This window comes from Lynx rufus, unplaced genomic scaffold (genome assembly GCF_022079265.1).
Source record: "Lynx rufus isolate CCGP_SWC_20201006 ecotype Redwood Valley unplaced genomic scaffold, mLynRuf1.p SCAF_7, whole genome shotgun sequence".
NCBI classification, from domain to species: Eukaryota; Metazoa; Chordata; class Mammalia; order Carnivora; family Felidae; genus Lynx; species Lynx rufus.
In genome coordinates this window covers 865,960-892,280 of record NW_025814889.1, presented here as the reverse complement: position 1 = coordinate 892,280, position 26,321 = coordinate 865,960, and the positions used below count along the sequence as shown (strand labels likewise).

At 45.7% G+C, this 26,321-nt stretch overlaps 1 protein-coding gene across 2 annotated transcripts in view; it reads left to right on the top strand.

Moving 5' to 3' along the window:
- Window positions 1–10,524: 10,524 nt before the first annotated feature.
- Window positions 10,525–26,321, top strand: part of LARP4B (La ribonucleoprotein 4B) — a 93,449-nt gene continuing 77,652 nt past the window's right edge. The window contains exon 1 of one of the 2 annotated variants that reach the window (XM_047064918.1): window positions 10,525–10,566. The gene's annotated coding sequence lies outside the window, so the exon portion shown is untranslated. Of the gene's footprint in view, window positions 10,567–10,967; window positions 11,431–26,321 lie in introns of those variants that run through there. The other variant, XM_047064919.1, reaches the window with a different exon arrangement.

Genomic DNA, 26,321 nt, shown 5'->3' with positions numbered 1-26,321 from the left:
CACGATGGGATTTGCACACCCTGGGGCTGTGGAAAATGCGCAGACGCTGGAATTCTAGTCTGCAGGCCACTCACTGGCATGGGAATGTTGGGCATATGATTTTGCATCTCTGGGGTTCACCTTTTTTTTATTTATTTATTTAAAAAAATTTTTTTTTTCAACGTTTATTTATTTTTGGGACAGAGAGAGACAGAGCATGAACGGGGGAGGGGCAGAGAGAGAGGGAGACACAGAATCGGAAACAGGCTCCGGGCTCTGAGCCATCAGCCCAGAGCCCGACGCGGGGCTCGAACTCACGGACCGCGAGATTGTGACCCGGCTGAAGTCGGACGCTTAACCCACTGCGCCACCCAGGCACCCCACTGGGGTTCACCTTTAATAGATGTGGTAACTTACACTCCAGTGTCATTGTGGGGATAGGAGATCCTGCGTGTGAGAAACACCTGACACATTCAAAGTGGCAAAGAAATGCTATTTATAATTATTAATATGATTGCATAAAAGCACTTTGGATGGCTGGACAGAAGTCTGTCATGTGGACAGAAATGACAGAGGACAGCCGTAGAGCAGGCTCGCCCAACTTGCACAGGGCTCCCCACTCTCTCATGGTGCTCGCTCTGTCCTCCCCATTGAGGAAACCTCTCTTTCTCCCTGCCCTCACTCCCTCATACTGCCATTTCTTTTCCCTTCGTGATGTCACAGCCAAACGTCTTGAAACAATGGTGTGTGGCAGAGACCTCCAGCTCAGGCCGTGGACACAGCAGTTGAGTGTTTGTCTCTACAGAGTAAATCCACCCGGTTCACACACTTACGGTAACTGTCTGCGCTACAGATGAAACCAGTAACCGACAGAATCATATACTTATAAATTTCAAATCGAGGAAGGAAAGATTTGCAAATTAAGATAAAATTTACAGCTATGCAATTAAGTCATATTTTTCCAAATATGGTTCCAAACTCAGCCTTTACACATAGTGAATTATACATGCGTGTATGGGGAGTTATTAGTTTGTGTTATTCACTTTTTTAAATTATGCTGTTTCAGACGCTTTGGAAAAGCAAAGAGCCCCAGGAGCAGTGTGAAAGCCAAGGAGCAAGCTTCCGTTCCCTCACCCTCACTCAGTTCACCTGTGCACCAGTCAATGGCAGTTGTGACCACGGTGAGTCATAAATTGATTTCAATATTGCAACTAGAATGAACAAAAGTAAAGCATGATAGAGGACATCAGAGAACACTGCACAAAGTAGGATAAATAGTACTTCGTGAAACTTTAAAAAATTGTGGCAAGATATATATAAAATGTGCCATCTTAACCATTTTGAAGTGACGTTAACCACATTGATAGTGTTGTGCTACCATCACCAATATTTCATGAGACTTGCTGCATGTGTGTGTGTGTGTGTGTGTGTGTGTGTGTGTGTAGTGGGCTGTGATATAAAATGTATTTCTTTTTTTTTTAGAGGCCTGTGCTTGGGTGGCTCAGTCGTTTAAGTGTCTGACTTCGACTCAGGTCATGATATCACAGCTCATGAGTTTGAGTCCCACATCAGGCTCTGTGCTGACAGCTCGGGGCCTGGAGCCTGCTTCAGAGTCTGTGTCTCCCTCTCTCTCTGCCCCTCCCCCGCTCTTGCTCTGTTTCTCTTTCTAAAATAAATAAATATTAAAAAATAAAATGTATTTCTTTTTTTTAAATAGACTTTATTTTTTTAAGTGTATTTATTCATTTTTAAGGAGGGAGAGGCAGAGAGAGAGGATCCCAAGCTGGCTCTGTGCTGTCAGTGTAGAGCCTGACTCGGGGCTCAGTCCCGCCAACCGAGACTGTGACCTGAGCTGAAATCAAGAATTGGATGATCAACCGACTGAGCCACCCAGGCGCCTCTAAAATGTATTTCTTACTGTGCGTCGTGGTGTTTGTAAAAAGCATGAAAACTCTGCATTAGCTCACTTTTCATGTATGCAAAATAATGGGAAGGGCATTAACTATGAGACTTCAGTGGAACCCGAGTGGTAGAGAAACCCTCTACACCTAAAGATGAGAAGATTCTAAACAAAAGTGTAAATTCAGATATTTGACCTAATGAAAGATTTGAAATGCGTATTTGTGTCTGTGTGTGTGTGTCCCACATTTGTTCACCCGATGGGTACGTAGGGTGTTGTGCTCTGAGAGTAACACCCCCAGAGTTGGGCGGGGGGAAGGTCACAAAGTGTCATCCTTTGAAACCGAGGGTGAAAACGATGGACAGAAAGTGCCTGCTAGGTGGCAGCTCCAACTGCAGTGACTGTCCCTGTCACCAAGGAGACCCAAGTGTTTCACTGAGTGGATTAAGGAAACAGTGTTTCCTACATCTAATCAGAGTGACTAAAATATATCCAGAGGAAAACACCATTGTGATAATGCCAATGTATGGAAAAGTATAATTCACCCAACTCTGGCATGTGGTATCTAAGGTTATAAAGTTGTCAAAACAAACAGACAAAGAAACAAAAATAGCTGTCACCATGGAATCCAGAAAAAAAAAAAAAGGTACAAGTGATAAGAATTCCATGTCTGCTGCATTTGCTGTATGTAGTGAATGGTGTTAGAAATAAAGGCAGCTCTAGGGCGCCTGGGGGGCTCAGTCCGTTAAGTGCCCAACTTCAGCTCAGGTCACGATCTCACGGTTCGTGGGTTCGATCCCCCTATCGGGCTCTGTGCTGGCAGTGCAGAGACTGCCTGGGATTCTCTCTCTCTCTCCCTCTCTCTCTCTGCCCCTCCCCCCTTCTGTCTCTCTCTCTCAAAATAAATAAATGAACTTAAAAAATAAATAAAGGTAGCTCACTAAGAATTGACAGAAGCTTACAGGAGGCTGGTGAGTGAGTTAGCAAAGTTGGGATGATCTCTGTTCAGCAAGCATTCACTAATTAATACCAGTCACTGTGACAAATGGTGAAGATGCAAATTCTAAGATCAAGCTCCTGCCTTTGCAAAGTTTATAATAAGCCAAAGATAAAGTGCACCCATAAGTGGGGTTTCTGTGCCTCACAGTGAGAGCTGTGTTACAGGTTCACCCCGCGTGGGGCGGGAGCATGAATGATGACCTGATCAGCTGGCAGTGGGTTGGAGGCGGGTATTCCGGGAAGTCTTCCTGGAGGAGGTCAAAGCGTCCGAGTTACGTCTTGGAAAGAATGGATGAGTACTGGCCAGAGGAAGAAGGGAGAGACAGAAGGGGAAACACACAGAGGTGCGGGTGGCTTAGTGTGCTCAGGGAAACTCTGGCTGGTTCCACGACCGGGGAGGGGAAATTTCAAGCCCCATCAGGTGGTTGTGGTTAATGTTTAAAAATGGAGCCTGTTGTTACCTGGGGGCTCCCCTCTTCACAACAGGGGGGGCATCTTTGAGGACTGGGTGGGGGGTCTATTTCACAAAACAACGAGGCAGAGAGTCCCCATTAGAGAAATTTGCGAGGGGAGACGCCCACTTGTCTGCAGACTTGTGTGCGCAACCCCGGGCACCTGGCGCCACCTGTGCTCAGCCTTCGTGGAGGGGCGGGGCCCCCAGCTCCAGGAGGGATGAGGCTCACCGAGGCAGGGGAATGACTGCCTGGAACACAGGCAGCACTGTCTAGACAGTGGCTCTCTCTCCCCTTGGAGGGATGCCTCTCATTTCTTCCGAAGTTGAGTGTTCAGGAATATCGGGTTAAAAAGAACATCTACTTTGCCAGGTCTGCGAGATTAAAATATTCCCAAGTTAATAATAAAAAACAAATGCTTATTAAGTCTAGTTCTCTGCCTGAAACATCCAAGCTGGGAAGTGTCTTCAGAATGTCTGTGTCTCGTCAAGTCCTTCCTTGTATGAAGCCACAGGCAGACAGTCATGGCGAAGTGCAGTCTTTTCCCGGGCCTGGACTGATAATACTTGGGCCTTTTGGCACTGGGTGGGGCCGCTGTCCCAGAAGGGAATAGCGTGAGTTTAGGCTGTGGGTCCAGGCGGCACCCTCCGCCACCTGGGCTGACTTCCAAGGGAGACCTAAATCCAACCGCAGAGGCCTTGAAGGGCCAGCCTAGGTCATCATTGCGTGTCTTCACGCAGGAGCCAGCCTGAGGATGTCACAGAGCACGCTGCCTAACCTTCTCGAGAGAGAGTCCCTCTTTCCAGAATTCTGTACTCAGGTAACCTGCACCTCCCTTGCGGCCCCTCAGGGGTATGACTCTCCCTGCCCCTCACTCCTTGCCCTGAGGCCTCCCCCCCCCCCTAGGCTGGCACCTGCTGGCATGCCCACCCACTCTCCCAGCCTTCCCAGCTTGGAGACCCAGGGGTCTCGCCCAGGACCCTCTTCTCTAGCCAGAAGGCTGTGGCATGCCCCGGGAGGCAGTCCTTGGCTTTCACTGCATTTGACCAGTACCTGTTCATGGAATATGCAAGATCTCTTCACCATGTTTTTATTATCATGGGGAATTTAAAACACATACAGAAGATGGGGGGAGTTTCAAGAACCCTCATCGTTGGAGCACCTGGGTGGCTCAGTCAGTTAAGCGGCCGACTTCGGCTCAGATCATGATCTTGTGGTCTGTGGGTTCAAGCTCCACGTCAGGCTCTTTGCTAGCAGCTCAGAGCCTGGAGCCTGCTTCGGATTCTGCGTCTCCCTCTCTCTCTGCCCCTCCCCTGCTTGCTCTCTGTCCCTCTCTCTCTCTCTCTCTCTCTCTCAAATAATAAACATTAAAAAAATTTTTTTTTTTTTAAAAAGAGCCCCAATCGTGAGACGTCCATTACGGAGCTTCAACAATTTTCAACTCACCAGCCTGTCCCATTATTTCTTATATACTCCTACTGACCACTTTAGATGGTTTTGAAGCAAATCCTGGACATAATATCATATCATTCACCAATGCATCTGTATCTCTAAAGGAAAAATCTCCATTTGAAGAGTTTCAAACTTACAGACAAGTTGTGACCGCTTACATATTCTACACCTAGATTTACCAGGTGTATTTCTGTGTATGTGTGTGTGTGCATCTCACTAAAGCATCTGAGAGAAACTTGCAGAGACCTTCACCTGTCACCCCTAAATACTTCAGTTTATATCTCCTATGACCAAACAGATTCTCTTACACAGCCGTGAAACAAGTTAATAAATCATTCCAATTCAGGACACGTAACCTTGCTGATAAGACTGGGATAGAGGCCATACTGGAGTCCTGTGTCCATCCTAGCAAATGTCACTGTGATCGAGCACCTGGCCTAGAGTTACACACTGCATTCACTTGCATATCTCCTCTGTTGCCTTTAGTTTGGAAAATCCCTCAACCTCTCGCTGTCATTCCTGACCTTGATATTTTTGAAGATAATGGACATCTTAACTTTTGAGTTTGTAGGCCACCATTACTGGGAAAGCCAACTTTCAACTTGAGTCAGATGGGGTCCGCCATGTGTATCCAGTATAAGAACATCCTTTCCCCCTTTGAAATTACTTGAGTGTAAGCAATTCATAAGCTGTGAAATGGCAACATAACCTGTTCCTCAACAACCTCCCCCAATGATTTCAGCCTTTACCGATGATTCCTGCCAGAATATACCCCATGACCCTCCAACATGGTCATGTTTCACTTTATTAGTCAGAATTCTACCAGAAAGGAAAGCTTTCCCTTTTCCCTCCTCATTGCTGGTATATTTTTTACTTACCCATTATTTGGTATTTCTTAGTACAAACTCATGCATTCTTTATTTCCCCCAATGTATTCTAATGTATTACCGGTATTTTTCATTGTGATAGTTCCGCCTAATTTGACTAAGCTAGTTCCTTACTGTATTTTTATTTTGGTGCCTTTTGGGGGTCAGAGAGCCACCAAAGCTTAAAACCTTTTTTGAATCCCCTCTTACCTCAGAATAAAATCTCCACTCACTGTGAAATCCTAAGTGAACCACGAAGACCCCTGAGGTTCTTCCCCGTTTGCCCCTCCAGGCTCTTGTGCCTTCCACCCACCTTAGCAACTAGGCTTTTTGCTTTGTCAGGTCAAATACTTGTGTTCTGATCTGGACTGGCCTTCCGCTCCCTGCTGGGATGCTTATCAGCAGCTTCTCTACTCTGGTCTCTTTGGCCTTGGCTTACTTACCACTTTCTCGGATTCCTCCTCCAAGCTGTCTCTGGCCCCTTCTGTGCTTGCTCTCTGGGTACATAGTAACCTTCTCCCTCTTTATCCTTTCATGTCTGTTCACCCGCTTCCTGTGCTGTGCTGCTCTGTGCTGTCTCCCCAGCACTTAGCACAGCCCCTGATGGGGAGCAGGTACCTGGTGAGCTCTTGTTTACTTAAGAATAAGTGAATAGTTCTAAATTATTTGGAATAAAGTTTGAGCAATGTGCTTAAGCCACAAATGAGCTTGCTAACATATACGTAATTTTCAATGATGATATACACAATGAAGAAAAAGTGTTTATTTTTTCACAGGAAATGTTGGGAGAATAAAAGAAAACAATGTTCTCAGATACTCACTGAAATTCAGGCCTTTAATAAGAGAAAAGTATCTTGTTTTTTTCTGTTGGTTAATTCAACAGACATTTATTAAGGAGGTACAATGCCACGCCACACACATGGGGCTAGGTATCACACATGGTTTCTGCCCTTGTGCAACTGACCACTGTTGGGGTTGGCTGGCGTGTACATGGCAAGTTCTAGCAGCTTTGATAGAGCTATGAGTAAGAGTGCTATGAGGACCCAGAAAGGAAGCCAACTGTCTCAGAGGAAAAGATTTAAATGGTTGACATTTGAGCTGTACCTTGAAAATGAAGCTAGATTTTACCAGAAGTGGAAGAGACAAGGGACACTCCAGGCAGAGGAAAATGCATACAGATGGAGGGCACGGAAGAAGCCATGTGCCCAGAAGTGAAATGAGGCTCCAGGCTCAGCTCTGCAGGCAGCAGACGCCTGGGAGCCAGGCTCCTCCTCCTCCATTGTTTAACAGGATTGTCAGTAAAGTGTGTCCTACAGTGTAAAGCCTGTGCTGCATTCATGGCTACAGCCGGTGACATCCCGGTGTCTTAAGAAATGCTTGTCATGTGGATGTGATGAAGGTCAGGTATCTAACTCTGGGGCAGGAAGAGATGTATGGGGACCAATTTGTGAAGGCTAGTCCATAGAACACAACTTGGACTTCCCCTCAAGGGCCGACAATCAGGGGAGGAGGTTGAGGAGGCTCTTTAAGGAGATGTGTGTTGGCACGATGGGTGGTAGGGTGAGTATATAGGAAAAAGATTGGCCACTGTGCTATTGAAACAAGTCAGGAGAGAGGGAATAGCAAGCAAAACCTTCCTAAGGGGGAGGAATTATTTCTTAGGTAGGATAGGTAGAACTTGTGATGGTGTGACATGGGAAGTGAGAGGGTACATGGGCTGAGATATTTATGCTAACATGTTTTTTAAAAGTGATTTTTTTCTAAGCAGAAATGCCATAAAAATGTGTTTTAGGTTATAACCTCACATTCCAGGGTGAAAATGGATGTTTCTTTTGAAACACAGGCCAAAAAAATCATAGGGGAACAAAAAAACAGTTTTTCTTTTATTTTGTAAATTTCATTTTATTTGTTTTTAATTCCAACACAGTTCACACAGTGTTATATCAGTTTCAGGTGTACAACATAATAATTCAACAGTTCTTCTTGATAAGCGTACTCTGAATCGTCATCACTTATTTCCCCCATCCCCCACCCACTCTCCTCTGGTGACCATCAGTGTGTCCTCCACAGTTAAGCGTCTGTTCCTTGGTTTGTCTGTGCCTCTTTTTTTCCTTTGCTTATTTGGTTTCTTAAATTCCACATGTGAGTGAAATCCTGTGGTATCTTTCTCTTATTTCACTTACCATTATGCTGTCTAGCTCCATCCACGTTGTTGCAAATGGCAAGATTTCATTCATTTTTATGTCTGAGTAATATTCCGTTGTGTATATACACCGCATCTTCTTTATCCATTCATCAGTTGATGGACCCTTGGGTTCTCTCCATAGTTTGGCTATTGTTGATAACACCGCTACAAACATCAGGGTGCACATCTCCCTTTGAATTAGTGTTCTCATATTCTTTGGGTAAATACCTAGGAGTGCGATTGCTGGATTGTAGGGTAAATTCTATTTTTAACTTTTGGAGGCAACTCCATACTGTTTTTCACAGCGGCCGCACGAGTTTGCATTCCCACCAACAACAGTGCACGAGGGTTCCCTTTTCTGCGTCCTCACCAGCACCTGTTGTTTCTTGTGTTGTTGATTTTAATCCTTCTTTTTTTCGAGTTTATTTATTTATTTTGAGAGAGAGAGAGCGGGGGAGGGGCAGAGAGAGGGAGAGAGAGAATCCCAAGCAGGCTCCATGCTGTCGGGAACCATGAAATGATGGCCTGAGCTGAGATCAAGAGTCCCGTGCTGAACCAGCAGAGCCACACAGGCACCCCGATTTTAGCCATTCTGACAGGGGTGAGGTGATATCTACAAAAAGCATTTCGATCGAGGAAGGATCACACAATGTGAGTACGAAATAAGAGATGTCATTTCAACATAAAGTATTCCCATATCACTTAGGTTACTGGTTTTTTCTGTAATTTAGGAGCTTATCTGTGTACCATAATGTTGCCTGAATGTAGACATAAGCAAGATGGTGAAAGCTTAATTTACCATCTTTAGGGAATTCCTGATTGGTCCAAGGAGGTCCACGTCACTGGGCCTAGGGGTGAGTTCAGCAGCAGAGAGGAGGGGCCTGAGTCCAGAACATTACAGGAGCAGTTATGCACATAGAGCCCACCTGAGAAAGGCTCCCCGCCTGCCCCACCGGTGCTCTTGGGAAGTGTGTTTTGTTTTTGTTTTTTGTTTTTTAAGTTTATTCTGAGAGGGAGAGAGTGTGAGTGAGCAGGGCAGGGGCAGAGGGACAGAGAAAATCCCAAGCTGGTTGTCACACCCCACACAGAGCTCAAACCCTGGACCTGAGCTGAAATCCAGAGTTGGGTGCTCGAGACTGAGCCCCCGGGCTTTAAACGCTACACTTAGTGCTTTGAGTGTTGGAGGGAATTTCAGTCCTCGGAGGTTTTTATTTTTAAAGTCTTGCTGTGAAGGGGCATCTGGGTGGCTCAGTCGGTTAAGCGTCGGACTTCGGCTCAGGTCATGATCTCACAGCTTGTAAGTTCGAGCCCCGCATGGGCCTCTGTGCTGACAGCTCCGAGCCTGGAGCCTGCCTCGGATTCTGTGTCTCCCTCGCTCTGCCCTTCCTTTGCTACTTCTCTCTCTCTCTCTCTCTCTCTCAAAAATAAACATTAAAAAAAAAAAAAGTCTTGCCGTGAATATCACTATGTAGTGTGCAAGCTCCTTAGAGCCGGGAGGTGACATGGTCACACAGCAAAGTGCACCCAACACCGGGGCCTGAGGACGCGCCGGGCCCTGAGGACGCGGAAGTCCAAGCGCACACCTGCATGCACACGTCCCTCCGCAGCACGAATGGGAAGCACAGGTGCAGGGACAGGCTGGGCAGTGACCAGAAAACACCTTCAGTACGTGTGAACTCCTGCAATGGGACTAATTCAAATGTCCACGTCCATACGTCCATACGATCAGTGCTCAGTAGGGAGCCGGCTTCAAGGAGGTGAACACACTTGTCTTCCGTCCCCGCACCACGGGTGTGGGTGGGTGACACAATGTGACTCGAGACCCGGGAGAGCCTGCAGCACGGAGCTGACGCCTGGCGCCCCGGGGCTCTCCGGGGCCCAACCTGCGCCTGGGCGGACCGGGCGGGAGCGGGGGGGAGAAGTGGTGTGTGGGTGTGTCTGTTCAGGCACTGAGGGGTAGGGGTCTGCGGGCGGGGTCGCCATCCCAGGGTGAGAGGGAGACCGGGTCGCGGTCCTAGGGTGAAGGGGGGACGGGGTCGCGGTCCCGGGGTGAGAGGGGGACGGGGTCGCGGTCTCGGGTGAGGGGGTCGGGGGTCGGGGGTCGTGGTCTTGGGAGGCGGGGACCGGGGTGCCGGGAGACGGCCATCTGCTAGCAAGGCGGAGGTCGCAGGACTACGCTACGGCGCCGCCTCCTCAAGTCGCAGCGGGGGCGGCGGGGACCGAGGGGACGGCGGGGCGGGGCGGGGTTGCGTGCGCGCCCGCGCCAATCACAAGCGCAGCCGGGAGGGGCGCGCGCACGGAAAGGCCGGGAAGCAGAGGGGAGGGCCGGGCGCCGCACGCAGCCAATCGGGACGCCGCGCTGCCATGACGAGAGGCTCTCCCGGGCGTAGAGCGCCAGTCGGCGGGCCCGGCCGCTGAGTCCGAGGGCGCGCGGGTGCGCGGGCGCGCGAGGCGGGACTTCCGCCGAGCCCCGGAAGTGGGAGCTGTGTGTTCTCATGCGAACGGGAAGGAGCGTTGGGGCGCCGGAGTCGCGAGGTTGAGACATTTTCGGGCCCGAAACGGGAAGGAGCCGCCGCTGCCCGCCGCCAGCCCGCGCCGCGCCGCCCCCGCCGCTCGTCCGGGCCGGCCGCGCCCTCCCCGCCCCTCCCTCTCGGCCCCGTCCGCGTGTGGCGCGGTCGCCGGGCACCGGGGCTGCGGCGGTCGGCGGCCGGGCGGCGGCGGCGCTGCTGACAGGTGAGCGCGGCAGGCGGCGAGCGGGCCGCTCCGTCCTCTCCGCTTCCCGCTTGGAGCCGGGCCGCCGCCTCGGACCCGCGCCGCACCCGCCTGTCACGGGCCGCCATCTTCCCGGAGGACGCGGCGGCGGGCGGCGGGCGGGCCGGACGGGGCCGGGCGGCGGGCAGGGCCGCGGTGGCGGGGCCGCGCCGGGCTGCGGGGCCCGGGTGCAAGGCCGGGGGTCGGGGCCGGGGCGCGGGGGTCGGGGGTGGGAGTCGGGGGCGTGGGGGTCGGGGCCGGGAGTCGGGGCCGGGGGCGTGGGGGTCGGGGCCGGGCCAGCGCCGCCGTCCGGCCCGCACTGCAGAGGCCTCGCCCTGCCCTCCTCCCCGGGCCCAGGCCCCGGCGGCCGGCCGAACGGGGAGGGGACGGGGTCATTCGGACCAGGAAGTGGGGATCCTGTTGCTCCGGGTGTGTCTGGGGAGCTCCCGTTCTCCTCTCGATGGGCTTGAGTAGAGGCGGGTTCTGAAGGAATTAGAAATCAAATCTAAGGATGCCCTGCGTTCGAACTAGGACCACGGTACACTGTGGTGAAAAGGACAGGTCAGCAGTCTCTTACCACCTGCGTCTCAGTCGTGTCCAATCCGAACGTAAACTTAAGATTTCGGCGCAGTTTTGTGTTGCATGTTCGTTTCTTATTTTTATGTAAAACGGCCTTTAATTTTGGATGAGATGCAACTAGAAAATTATCCGTAGGGTAACTCTTAAGCGTTCGACACCGTCTTCCTGGCTGCACTGTAATTTGTCCTAATCTTAAACGGAAGTTTGAAGTTTTGGATAACTGAGGAAACCGAACGATTTCGCTGCACTGTGCAGGGAAATTACTTGGTAAGTGTGAGGGTTTTAAAAAAGGATAATGGCAACTCGAAGACGAATGTTGTAAGTATACAAATTACTTTCCCTTTCGAAAGTTTTTTTTTTCTTAATGCTATTTAGTTGGTCTCTTAAGTTGTGTTAAGAATTTAAAATGCACTTGAAATAAGTGCTAAGTTGTCCTTTGCAAAAGGGGGGGGAGGGGAAGAGATGTTCCCTGGTGCACTGTGTGAGCAATGTGCAATTTCCATACTTCCCCACCTGCCCGGCTCCCTCTAATTTACAGTCAGGGTAATTTACAGAAGTTGAAATGGTTGTGGCTTTTTCGCTTTCCTCTGTATTTAGTATAGGGACAGGCAGTTTGATGAAACAAGCTATAAGAGAGATCTCTTGACTGGAGTTTGCTTGGGTTGCTAAAGTGAAGCATCAGATTAGCAAATTTATTATTCAACCATAAAGTTGATTTGTGTATTTCCCTTTGAAGCTTGCCTGTGGTTGGAGATAAATTTCATCCTGTATTTTGAAACATTAATGTGACTTGACTTACTTACATGGAAGAATGGCATGGTGTCTTACTGGTTGGAAATGACTTACCCTCTTGGTGCTTCACTGGCCATCTCTAGAAGGGGTAATAATGTCAGCCTCTTAGGGTTGTTGTGACAAGTTGGGTGTTTTACTATTCATTAACCTATTAATAGAAATTAATAATAAGTTCTTATTAAAACTTGAAAATGTTTACCTTATTACTATTTTCAATATTCAGTGATTGTCAATTTTAATAAAAAATTAAAAAATGCTTTGGAGAGTTTTTGTTTTGGTGTGTTTTGGTTGTTTGTTTTTGCTTGATCACATGTATCTGGGCAGAGAAAGCAGATTCTGAGGATAAAATGTGTATTTTGAGAAAGCAGTTACACTATGTTTGAGTAGAAGCCAGAGAGAAAATAGATGATAATGCAAGTGCTAGCATTCATTTTAACGTGTTTTCGTGGAAGAGTGGATGAAATTAAATGGCAGCATATTCAGGGAGATAGTGATTTTATTTAGGGTTCCCAGGGATTGTGCTTTAAAGGAAGTTGAGAGTTGGAGAATTTATTGAACTTAATATGATTTCCACAAATAAGCATAAGTTTTGACAAATACATACTTAACCTCTGTGGACACATTTTAGCGACTTGTTTGTATGAAGCAGTCTTCATATATAAAACGTAAGTCTAAAATATGAAAAGTGCAAGTTGGGAGCACCAGGTTGTTAACAGTAATACAATAAACAGTACCTTCAGGTAGTTTAACTCCTGTTAAGTAGATTTGCAGCAGTATTTACAAGTTTTTGTAGTGCTAGACCTGTGGTCCCATTTACCAAGTGCGAAGTGCCTGACAGACTCCTTCCACTCTTATTTCAAAGTGTAGTGCTGGATTCATACTTTCCATAGTGATAAGTGGGATCATAATTTTGGTCTTCTAATTTTAGTAACATGTGGTCTCTTTATGATGGTCCCTGGAGATTGTTAAAAGCAGTATGGATCTATGTTACTTTAAGTTGTGTTTGTTATTGCCCTCCCCTTAAAGGCACAAGTTTTAAATATGCTTGCATAACCTCATGGTTGTGCTCTTAGAATTCTCTGGTACTGGGGCCCCTGGGTGGCTCAGTCAGTTAATGGCCGACTTCAGCTCAGGTCATGATCTCGCGGTCCGTGAGTTCAAGCCCTGCGTCGGGCTCTGTGCTGACAGCTCAGAGCCTGGAGCCTGTTTCAGATTCTGTATCTCCCTCTTTCTGACCCTCCCCCGTTCATGCTTTGTCTCTCTCTGTCTCAAAAATAAGTAAACATTAAAAAAAAAAATTAAAAAAAAAAGAATTCTCTCGTACTTAAGTATTTTTTTCAGTTTGGTAAATGCCAGAAAATCTCCGTGTGTTCTTGTAATTCTTCCTAAAAGGCCATTGACTGAACCTTTTTCTTATGGACAGAAGAAAACAAACACTGAAGTAATTTTTATGGAAAATACATAGTTAAAAACTTGCTGGGCTTTGTTGCTTTTGCTCTTTTGTAAAACTTTATTCCTTTAAAGAGTTCTCTTTTTTTGTCAGAGCTAATTTTAGAGTACACAGTAAATGAGGCACTGCCTTCTGAGAGAGAGAAAACTCACCAGATCTGATTGTAGTTTAGTTCAGCTCAGACTGTTTGCTAATTGTTGTACTTGCTAATACCTTTGGAGCTACTCTACTTCTCCTGGAGTTACCTTGACTAGAAAATGAATTCCTGTATTAGAATATGGAATTGTAAAGTGAAAAACCATTAGGTTCTCTTATTAGAAGGAAGATAATTCCAATGTGGAAATGTTTTTTTGTTTTTTTGTTTTTTGCTAACGATCTAACACTTTGTTTTTCCTGTATGTAAATAAATGTCTTTATTTTAGGACAGGTAAGGAAAGTATTCACTCCGCTCATGTCTCCTTCCCTTCTTACCTTCCTCCACCCCCAAAGGCCCTCTTGTCCCTTTAATGCTTTCATAAACTGACTTTTCACCATTTTCCTAGTAAGCTGCCTTCACTTAGTTAATAAGGGCTGCAGGTGAGTGATGCCACCACTTTTGCATCTCCTGTCGCAGTTTGATTTTGTCTTTAGTGTCCGTCCTACTTCCCTGGTAGTGAGACCTGGGTCACAGAGTGAATTGTATAACGTGAAGGACGTTTCATAATTTGACTCAAATTTAAAAGCATGCTACTTGATTTTTAGGGAGACTTTGATAATCCTTAAGATGAGACTTAGTCTTCACTGAAAATGTTCTTTATGAAGTCTAATATGCAAATTTTTTGGCTTAAAAACTTATAAATTAGGATAGTATTTGTGTGACAGAAATAACATGTCTCTTTTTTACAGCACACCGTTTTAGTCACACTATGGCTAGAGGCTGCTTTAAAAGCATATCCTGTTTGTTGGGCCCTTTTTAAAAACTCCTCTGTGACTGTCCCCTGCCTAAATAAGAAACGCCCAGGGGCCTGACTCCAGGGGCCTTGGCATTTCTGCATCCTCCTTGCCGGCCAGGCCACCTTTGCTTGGCCTGAACTGACCACTGCCTCTACCTCAGGACCGTGATGTTGGAGATGGTGCTGCCTCTGCTCCCCATAGTTTCTTTGCTTGAAATTGAATGTCTTTTTTTAAATTTATTTTTTCTTAACTTTGCTCTTTAATCCATCCTTATAAGGGTATTTCAGGAGTCCTTCAAGAATCTTTGCCTTAATTTCTAAAGTCGTGCTTAGTGCCTCTCTGTTTCTGTATCACCTTAGGCACAGCCCCTAATTAAGTAAAGCTCCTTGTGGGTGAGATGCTTTTTTTCTAACCTCTTTGCCAAGCTCAGGTCCAGGCCCCCCATACAGATCTTTCTCAACTTAGGATGGGCTTATGTCCTGGTAGACCTCTTGTAAGTTGAAAATGTTGTTAAATAAAAAATGTATTTAATACACCTAACCTTGAACCTCACAGCTTAGCCTTATTTACTGTAAACATGTTCAGAACACTTACATTAGCCCGCGGTTGGGCAAAATGCTCTAACACAAAGCCTGTTTGATTATGAAGTGGTGACTGTCTCTTGTGTCATTCATCGAATACTGAAAGTGACGAACAGGATGGCAGTGTGGGTACAGTTGTTACTCTTACGATCATGGGGCTGTCTGGGAGCCTGCTGGCCGGGAACAAGGTGGAAATTCAGAATTTGAGGTACAGCTTCTACTGAATGTGTATCACTTCTGCACCATTGTGAAGTTGAAAACTTGTATGTTGAAACATAAATTGGGGGCCCTCTGTAGATGTTTAGTAAACTTTAACTGGATGGAAAAAGGCGTGTCTGAAGACACTCTCACTTGGTTGTAGGGAAATGACTTGCGGATAGTAGTTGCATGCCTGTATAACAGACACGAGAATCTTCACTTGAAACGAATGCAGTGGAAAGCGCATGGTTATATTTACAAAATGTTAGTGGTTTGATAGCTCTATCTAGTGCTTGCCGTGTTTTAGATGGACTCATTTAATTACGTGACCTAGATTTTACTCTTTCTCAGTCTTTAGAAATGTGCCCCCTTTTTAATAACAAATGTTTCTTCTTTATTTGGCTTTAAAATGAAAACAAATTATATTAGCCCAAACAAAGCAATTTACAATAGTGAAAATGTATTTTTAAACTTAAGTGGATTTTTCCATTTTTCATTCCCTGTGGAGAGTCATTGCTGCAGGGTCGGGTAGGGATGTAAGACAAGAGCTCATGCCTTCTTTGAGGAGGTGTTTTGATCGGTGGGACGTGCGCGGTACAAAGACAAATGATACCAGAGCTTTAGAGCTCTTCTCTAGGGCTTGTGGTCTAGAAGGATCTAGAAGGGAAAGTGTGTTGTTTTATTTAGAGGAAAGCAGGCAGGCATTTGGGTTCTTGAAACTTCCATCCACAAAACTTGTTGATGGCTCTCAGCACACACTCCCTCGAGTAGTCTAGCTGTTACTGTTATATTATATTACTACAGCAGGTCCTATGGCCGGCCCCCTGATCTCCGTTCCTTATTTCTCTTTGTAGCTCTTATTATACTGTAATGTTCCAAGTAATTTCTATGTATTTTTTTTTTATGTTTGTTTATTTTTGAGAGAGAGAAGAGGGCGAGCAGGGGAAAGGCAGAGAGAGACAGACACAGGGAGAGACAGGATCCTGAGCAGGCTCCACGCTGTCAGCACAGAGCCAGATGCAGGGCTCAAACTCATGAACCGTGAGATCATGATGTGAGCTGAAACCAGGAGTCGGTCTGAGCCGACATTAACCGACTGAGCCACCTAGGCACCCCTGTAACTTCCATATTTTATGTATGGTGCTTGAAAGTTAACTCTTGAGGTTGAGGGTTTCTGTTTTCTTCAGTGACATGCACCTAGACCTTTGAACAGTACAGAGTATTCACTGAATAATTTATGAATAAATCTTAGGGTTATAATGGTGAGCAGAAGGGATGGATTGCTCTCCTTTCTGGAGCTTACTGTCCACTGAGGGACATAGATAACCAATGAGCACGTATGAGAGCCATACATTGTGTTGGCCTTGTAGGCCTTGAGGGGCCAGGAGGCTCCCTTAGGAAGAGTGCAGTAGGGCCGGGGGGGGGGGGTAGCTGGCCATGGAAACAAGATGGGTGCACAGCAATACTGAGCACAGCGTTTGGAGGAATAATTTGAATGAGGCTGAGTAAAGAAGGGGTCAGACGAGGTAGCAGCTGGATCACATGGGATCTGAGAGATCTCCGCATAGGTGAGAATTTTGCTCTGTGTCCTAAGAACAATAGAAAGCAGTTGGAGGGTTTTCAGCAGGAGAATTCCATGACTATTGCCTTTTTAAGCAATCTTATTCCGATTTACGGAGAGTGGCATGGGGAGAAAGGAAAGGGCACACACAGATGGGTATTACTTGGCCCTGAGGTGGAGGGCCCTCGTGTTTATGTTGTGTTTATCACAGTGCAAAGGTCAAGCCCTGGCCTAAATGAAGAATAGCTTGTTTAGGAACTTTTTCATTTATATTAAACATAATGTTTAAAACAATATTTTAAAAATTTGCCTTAAGTTTGCTTGTGTTTATCAGTTGTAAAGTATATTTGTTATTTCAGCTTTTATTAAGACAGAATAATTAAGAGATTCCTTTTTTAGAAACTTCTGAAGAATGAGAACATTCTGTTTTCAGATTTCGAAAAGTTTTGTTTTATTGTCAAAGTTCAAAATACAAGGATAAAAACATAGTGACTGGTTTGATACAGATTTACAAGTTGAGTTTACAAGTTGATTATATCTCTCTGAACATGTTAAAAAACCCCTTTTCAAATATTTTATTCTGAAAATATCGTGTCCTTTAAAACCAGTTCTTTAAAGATTACTTTCTGAACATTTTTTTTTGTTAATTATGTTATTTCTCTGTATTTCATTGTTAAATTTTACCATCTGTGTAATTTCTGCCTTACCATATATAACGTATGTATCCTCAGAGAGCTTGTAGTACTGTATAGCTGCCAGGCTGTTTCCAACTCTGCAGAGTCACAGAATCACAGAATAGCAGGAACATTTATTTATTTATTTATTTATTTATTTATTTATTTATTTATTATTTTGAAAGAGAGACCGCACAAGTGGGGGAGGGGAGAGAGAGGAGCAGAGAGAGAATGAGTGAGAGAGGGAGGGAGAATCCTAACAGGCTCTGCGCTGTCAGCACAGAGCCTGACGCAGGGCTCGAGCCCACGAATCCTGACCTGAGCTTACACTGAGAGTCAGATGCTTAACTGACTAAGCCACCCAGGCGCCCCAGCAGGAATTTTTAAAAGTAGACTTGAGGGACTTTGGACTTCCGCTCCAGTCGCGATCGGTTCATGAGTTCAAGCCCCACATTGGACTCCCTGCTGTTGTTAGCACGTAATCCCGTCTTGGATCCTCTGTCCCCCTACCTCTCTCTGCCCCTACCCTGAGCACGCCCTCCATCCCCCCCCCCACACAAATAAATAAACATTAAAAAAAAAAAAGTAGACTCAAAATGCCTGTGGAAAGTTACCTTTTAAAAATCTAGACATGTAGAACGTAAACCATTTTCTCTTGTGTTTTTAGGAGGTAAAAACATTCAAATGATAGTATGCTAGTTGTCTTTTGGTGCAGAAGTTTATTGTAATAACTTTTTTGGATGAAACTTTCCCTGGGATTGGAAGTTTTCATGTTCCTTTTTGATTAATATCTGAATCTTCAGTGATTCTTGTTTTCAGAATATAAAGCTGTTTCCGGTGTCTCTTCAGCAGGTCACTTGAGTACAGACCATCGTACAAAATGAGTAACTGATGAGTCAGCGGTATTTTCTTCTTCACACATTACACAGTAGGGGCGGGGGGCAGTCCGTGAGGACCAAAGGTCGAAATGAGTACAGTAGTTCACAGCAGTCTGTTTGTGCTTGCAGCTCTTCACACTTTTTTGTATATGTTGATGTGTTTTCATTTCTTTTGCTGAAATGATTACCTTTCAGGCCACCTCTGTGGGAGAGTTAACCCTAATGGTGAATGGACCAGGAGGAGAAAATAGAATCGCCACAAAAAACTGCAGATTTTAAGTCTTTTGTGACCCTGTGAACTTCCACTTACGAGTGAAGTGTGTCCCTGCACACAGTGCCTTGAGGTCATAAATGACCGTAAGTTTTAGTAGTTTCAGTCAAGACCAGGGACATTCTTGGCACTTTTCCTTTGAAGTTCAGGATATTGAGAGCGTGCTTGTCACTGTGGTTTTTGATCTGTCAGCTCACTAAGTTTTGGGAAAATGCAAGATGACAGTTCAAGAGAAAAAGCTGCAGGTCAGGTATTGTCCCAGGATCATTAACGGCCCCTAATTGTATTCCTAGGTGATTTTGTGAGCAGGGCTGGATCACTAACTTCCAGTTTACAATTTGGTGTGTCGGTGCATTTAGGGAAGTGTATTGAAAATTTGTAAACCATATATTTACCAAGTGTTTAATAATATAGTACATCTGATCAGCCTAAATTCCGTTGCATGGAGAATTTTGTTTTCAGCACCGTTGTTCACTGTGGAGGTGGATGATGGGGAGGGAAGCCTCTGACAGTGTTCGCATGGTGTCTGCGTGTGAGCGGTGTAACACTTGGAAATAGGACGTTCCCCGAGACTCTTCTGTTATTAACTGAGATTTGATAAGTAGTTTCTGATAAGCAGGTATAGTCCTCGGGTTTTGGAGCTCCAAAGACTCAGCCTGAAGCCCACGGGAGTGCAAAGTGAGTGGGAGTGCAAAGTGAGCGGGAGTGCAAAGTGAGTGTGCAGGGCAGCCGGTCAGCAGGTGGCAGAGGGTGTGGTGCCTTTGCTGTCCTCCCTGAGCTCAGTCCTGCCTTGTGCTCCAGTTGCAGAACTCCCGGAAGGTGGTCTCGAGGTACTCCCTTGATGGGGGGGTTTCACAAAAGAACTAAAGTTGGTGGGAGTGTTCGTTAACCTTTCGAATGCTACAGAACTTTAAGTTGGCGTTTTACGGGGTTTTTTTCTAAAGCAGAATCTTACAGCAGCTATTAAACTCTATTTCTTGAAACAAAAAAAAAGCATTCATTTCAAGAAAATTAAGGGTATTGTTCATCATTTTAGGTAATTTAAACAACTTAGGAAGGCACTGACAGATCTTCCAATTTCTATCATATATTCAGACTGCAGTTAACATGTTGTCTTTGAGAAATTCATATAAATTCAGTGGTTTCCTTCCTGAACTGGCAGACAGTTGTAAACCTTGCTATCCAGGCTGCTGGTGCCGGGCTCCATATTCAGGCTTTGAAATTGTCACCACCTCTGTTCATACTCATCACCTTTTTGTAGAGAGGGCTCAGACTTGAGAGGGGGTGACTTAGGTGAGCACTGCCACCTCTCTTGGCCTTTAGTTTACCATGCTCAACAACTGTTATTGCTTGCTTCCTGCTGTGTGCATAATGACTTCAGATTGGAACCGCCTGCAGCGTTCCTACAGGATGTGAGAAATGAATGCACACTGCCACAGTTCCTCACCCTCAGCAACACGCATTTGGCTTGGGACTCGGAGTATCTAAAATCCTTGTTTTGTTTTTTTTTTTTAATTTGTTTTTCAGAACACCTGTTTCACTGTTTGGAAAACTGAGGCCTGGAGACTGTTTTATTTATTTTATTTTATTTTTTCAACGTTTATTTTTTTTGGGACAGAGAGAGACAGAGCATGAACGGGGGAGGGGCAGAGAGAGAGGGAGACACAGAATCGGAAACAGGCTCCAGGCTCTGAGCCATCAGCCCAGAGCCCGACGCGGGGCTCGAACTCACGGACCGCGAGATCGTGACCTGGCTGAAGTCGGACGCTTAACCGACTGCGCCACCCAGGCGCCCCGGGAGACAGTTTGTTTTATATCACACGATGAAGAGCAGAAAATGGGGCCAATCTAGTTTCTTGCTTCCAAGTCCATTGCAAACAGGACCCAACTCTTGGAAATGTTAGGTGTCCTATGTATGCGTTAGGTCCAAGTAACCTGATACATTTGCAGCCTATGCCACACAGCATAGTTAAGCTTCAGAAGTGCGGGTTTGAAACAGAAAGTTTTAATAGTGCTCTGTACAGTGAGTATTACTAGGGTGAGGGGTACCTCAAACCCCACGAATGAGAGAAGTTCATTTATTTCACTGGACAGTAATTCAGAATTACTGGAGCTGATGCTGACTGATAGTTCGCTGGGAACTTTTACGGTGTTACGGTTACGGTGTTCATGTGTTGAATTATAATCCTAACTGGCCTTGGAGTCGTGATCCAGTTATTTATAAAATGGAGATCGTATTGTGCTAGGATACATATCCTTTGGAATATCAAACTGAAAGGTTATCTAGAGTAGTAGATATTTTTGAAATCACAACTGTAGAACTTAAATTCTCTTTAGGTGTGGTATCCCTTTTGCAGGGAACACTGCGTGTTAGGTGTTATTCACTGTATTTTAATATCATCTGATTAGCATTGTCACGTTGGGAAACGTGAAAGCGTGTTCAGTTGCCATACCTGGCATTTGAGCCCTGCTCTTAGACTCTGGCTGCTCCTTTGTGAGTCAGCGTGGCGCCCCTGGCTCCCCGGGTCCGGCCTCTGGCTCCCTCGTGATTAGTAATGACTGCGTTGGTTTAATCACACGCTGTGATGCGCCTGCCCTAAACATGCTCACAGTAGGTAAGATGGGAGTGTCCAGCGTCACTACCTGGTCAGTGGGGACTTGGGGCGCTGGGCGGGCCTCGAGCCTCTGCTCTTGACTCCTCCTCAGATGCCCAACCTGTTGTTCATCGGTGGACTGGAGGTGGGGGGGGGGGGTTCCTTAAACTTCTGTGTCCGTTTAACATTTCTGGTATGTGTCTGTTTTTGCAGTGAAAGGACTCGGCTTACAGATTTTCAAAAAGATCTTTGACCTCCACATTCAATACAAAAAAATTTTAGCATATGTTTGCCACTTAGGAACTTCTTCCTAAGAATAAAATAACTTGTTACTTTAATAATTAAATGTAATTTTTTATTATCAGCATCACTTTGTATTTGGCTCTTCTGGACGTTTAGATTCCACGTGTACACATATGCACACATACATCCAGAATCTGGAGAGCATCTGAGATGAAATGAAACTGAACCCACGAGAATTTTGCCCCGACCTAAAAATACTACCATTTCCCACATTAACATTAATCATTTGTAGTCTGCAGCAACAGAGGCTTTTACTTGGAATCATCGTTTTAAAGACCAAAAATTTCTTCCTGCGTGTTTATTGCATGAAAGACACAGTGTGATTAAAACACATATTTCCTGAGGTTTTACTCTGATAGGTACTGTGTCAGGAATATAGTGGCCGAGAAGATAGACACGTTCCTGCCCTCCCAGCACGGGAGAGACAGCGTGCTCTTGACACGCTGCGCCGCTGGGCATAATGGGTTTGCAACCCAGGCAGTGGGAAGACGGAGAATGCCAAGCGCAGGCCTTCGGGGTGTGAACTGCAGGGTAGTAGATAGTTTCCTGTTTCAGGAAGGTCATTCTGTGAGGAATTGGTGGGGTTGGAGATGCGTAAGAAGTCAGGTAGTGATTTGGTTCCAAGATGGTGGTTATCGGTAATAGAGATGGGAAGATACAGGCTAATTTGAGAAGAAGAGGTTGAAAATGCATTGGTAGGTTTCTGGTTTGGGCAGCCGGGTAGATGATATGCTGTGTTTCGTTGAGATGGAGGGGTTGTCAGATTTGCTTTATTTGTCTTCGGGAGAAGCGTGGTGGGAATGGATTTTTGTAGACGATGGATTTTGGGGAGCCCATCACTCACACTGACCTTCAGCCTGCAGTACTCACAGAGGCGGAAGAACACCCCCGGGCGTGGGGTGCGGGAGGAGCCCCTGGAGTCATTTGTGGGCCTTGCGGGGCTGGCGTGGGCTGCCCACTTCCTCTCCCCACCGGCTGGGTGGTGTGCTTTCAGGAGCCAGCTCGGGGTGTTCCCACGCAGGCTCAGGGCACTCCGCTCCTTCCTGCAGTTGTAGGACGTAACCAGTATGGGCTGGTACAGTAGTGTGGAAACACAGGCGCACGACTTTGAAAACTTTGGAGTGTGTCAATAAAAACAAATCACAAGGAAAACTGTTAGGTACATGGGTAAGACACTATAAAAATTGGAGAATATTCTAGAAGGACTGTGCTTTTCACACTTTGTAACTAAGTTGTACTTTAAAGAAACAAAGGGAAAGTGTTGGTGATGCGTTATGGATGTGGTTTAGGTGAGAGAGAAAGAAAAGAGGGTCTGGTGGACTGAATCAGTCTAAGGAGAAAGCCCAAGCCACGGAGCATACACGAGTTAAAGTGGTGAAGGGTTCACGTGTTGGTGTGTAGAATCGCCTGCTTGAATTCACGGCTACTTCCGGTCACACAGGGCCAGAGCTTGTGTTGCGCTTAGTGCAGAGGAAGAGCGTCCGTGGGGTGAGAAGGGAGGGGGAAAAAGGCTGAGAGTGGCAAGTATGATCCAGCTGCCTGGAGGCTGAGGAGGGAGAGTGCCCAGCACAGGCGGACCTCAGCAGCAAGCAGGTGATGGGCCATCTTCGCAGAGCTTGGAGAGCTTAGAGAGCTTCGCAAAGCTTGGACAGGCCCCCGGCCCCCTGTCTTTATCCTTCCCTGTCCCTGCTTCTCTGACCTTTCGGCTCTTCCTCCCTTGCGCGCGCTCTGTCTTTGGAGACCACCTAGGCCAGGCGTGTTTGAACAGTGCTGGAGGAAGAAGGGAGGATGCAGGAAGAGAGGAGGATGTAGGGTCCCGAGCACAGATAAAGGACCAGCGCTCCCTTAGTTAGTATGTTTCTTCTCCAGATCTTCTTTGGGTGGAAACTGCTGACAAAAAGTCAGTTGTTTTCGTGAAGATTTTTTAAGTTGTGTTATGTTCCAGGCTGTATATGGGGTCCTTTGCTTTGACTTGTGAGGTCCGAGTTCCTTTTTAAGTTTTTTTTTTTCAGTTTATTGATTGATTGATTGATTGATTGATTGATTTAGCATATGCAAACAGAGGTGGGTCAGAGAGAGAGGGAGATCCTGAATCCCAGGCAGGCTCCGTGATGTCATCGCAGAGCCTGATGCAGGGCCGGATCCTGCTAACTGTGAGATCATGACCTGAGCTGGAATCAAGAGATGACCCTTAACCGACTGAGCCACTGAGGCACCCCTGATTTTCAAGAGCTTGTGTAGGATTATAATTATAATTGTTGCAGGATATTTCACTCTCTGTCACCAAAGTGCTAAGAAATCTAGATCTGTTAGGAATACTAAATTCGAGAAAGGAGGGATGCACATTAATATAGGTCTTGAAATAAGGTGTATTTTATCACCACTTATAAAGCTGTTAAATGGCTTTTAATTTTTAAGGAAGCTGGCTTGCCTATTCACATAACAAGATTTTAGAGAATGTCTATAGGGCTGTAGTGAGGACTTGGGGAAGGTAAGTTGCCATCTTTATCACTACCATCTGTTGGATCAAACAGCTCTTTACTGATTTCGAGTCCTACAGACCCTTTGGAATGTTTTCATGATGTGCTGAATTTCATTCTTCGTTTGTAGAAACACTACACATTCAGGATGTTCTTGCTTTGTTTTGATTTATTGGTTAGCTGATTGACACAGATCAGAAGTACCTTTTCCCAAGACAAAGCTTTTCTTTGAATTTAATGCCCTTGAAAGCTACGTGTCTGTTACAGAATGAAGATATTCTGTCCGTGTCGGGTGTACAGGTTTTTGTTGTGTTGGTTGTTTTGTTTTTAATGTTTATTTTTTTAACGTTTATTTATTTATTTTGAGATAGCACGCGCGCACAAGTGAGCAGAGGACAAATAGGGAGAGAGAGAATCCCAAGCAGGCTCTGTGCTAACATCCGGGATCTATCTCACAAACTGTGAAATCATGACGTGAGCTGAAATCAAGAGTCCAAAGCTTAACCAGCTGAGCCACCCAGGTGCCTCAGTTGTTTTTTTTTTTTTTAAACTAATTAAATTTATTTATTTATTACTTAATCACTTTATATATATAAATAGTTCTGGACTTTGGACAATTTTATCACCTCTAGTTCTGATTCTTTGGCGCCCTCCTAGGAATAATAAGCATACTGCAGTCTGAGCAGCACAGGATTAAGTCAGCTCTGAGCCGCTTTCCAGCTCTGAATTCTGTTATTTGCTGAAATGCTGAGTTCTAAGGTTGCTCACCAACCCCCCCCCCATCTCACTTAACTAGCATCTGCTGTCGGTTGAAAAGCTGTAGTTATGGGACTATAAATTGGAAAGTAATAAAATGTGATCAGCAGTCTTTAAAGAAATGAAAGATTGATAAGGTTGAGGTGAAATAGAGACTTTTTCCTTTGAAAAGATTTGAAGCAATGTACTATCCAGAGTTCGTTTATGAAGAGGACTTCTGGGTCTCTTGAAAGACTTTTTTATGATACTGAGTCTGACTTTTCTTTGGTGCAGGTATACGCTGGTACTGCATTTGATCGTCGGCGCTTTTTATGTTCAGCTGTAAATGAGAGACAGTGAAGATTTTTATGGAGAGTGTGGGTAATCCCAAGAAAAGGATCCTATGTTCAAAATGAAGTTAACGAAACTGTGTCCTAAAGAAAGGGAGAACCACATAGATGCCGTTTCCTAGGGTAAAAATGAATTCTGAAAGATATTGAATGAAGCAGTTCTGCTGTTTGTCCATAAGGTGATCATAGAATGAACTGCCAGCAGTAAGCTGTTTTTTCCTCCTCTGGACTCCAGATACGTTTTACTTGCTACCAGGAGGTTCATGTGTGGCTAAGAAAAGAGATGGCCTTCGGAGAGGTGCACCCCACCCAGCAGGTGGGCATACCGATCCAAGGAGTGAGGGGCCCGAACGAGTCAGGAAGAGGGTGGGCTGGCCACCTGGCCAGCTACTGCGGCAGCCCTGGCTGGCCGAGGCTTGTGGTTTGCAATGTGGGAAACAGCTCCTACCTGAGAAAATGTTGATAACAGACAAGCGGAGGTCAGAATACATTCTAAACAGGCTGCACTCAGAACAACTTGCTTTTCAACTCTGGAATGGAGTATCTTTGTGAAAAATATTTCTTATATTTCGCTCCTTCCATTTTAGGTTACATGAAATATGTTGCATCCTGTCTTGTGGAGGCAGCAGCTTTGGTGTGGAGGTTTCTGGTAGCGTTTAGGCAGGTGTGTGGATTAGTTGAGCTTGCGCCCTGGGAGGATATGCCCCATGTGGTGGGCACCCTTCCCATCTCATCTCAGATGGGGGGGGGGGGGGCCGAGTTTCAGATGGGGGCGGGGCATGTAACTGCCTGAGGAGATGTTCCTCCACCGGAAGAGGAGTGACTCCTGGTCAGAGGAAGAGGTCACACTTTGAGGGCAGCCGGGCCCTGCCTCTAAGGGTATGACTGCCTGCCTGGGCTTTGCACCCTCCTTTGTAAAATGACCGTTCCAGTCATGAGCAGAGTGAGAAGATGCGATCTTTAAATCTTCATATTGTTTCACTTGTTTCAAATAGTATTTAGGCTTCCTTATCACCATGTGTTGGACTGCTTGGAGTTTGCAGAGATTTAATGTTTTAACCAGAGGGTTAATGAGATGACCTAAACTCTCTCTTTGTTTTGTATTGTATTTTAATGAAAATTTTAGCTAAAACGATCTTTTCAAATAATTGCCCTCTCCAGGGCAAGATAACATTCCATGAACCAATTTTAAGTCTTAAAGCTGGAAGGGACCTTTTTCATTGTGTGTGTGGAATTACTAAATAAGTTCTAAGTTAAAAGCAGTTAGTGGGAAAAAATTTAAATGTAACTTTTGGGGTATACTTCTTATGTAGATGCTTTTCTGATCCTGTCTGGGTAAGAAATAAGTGTGCCTTGTG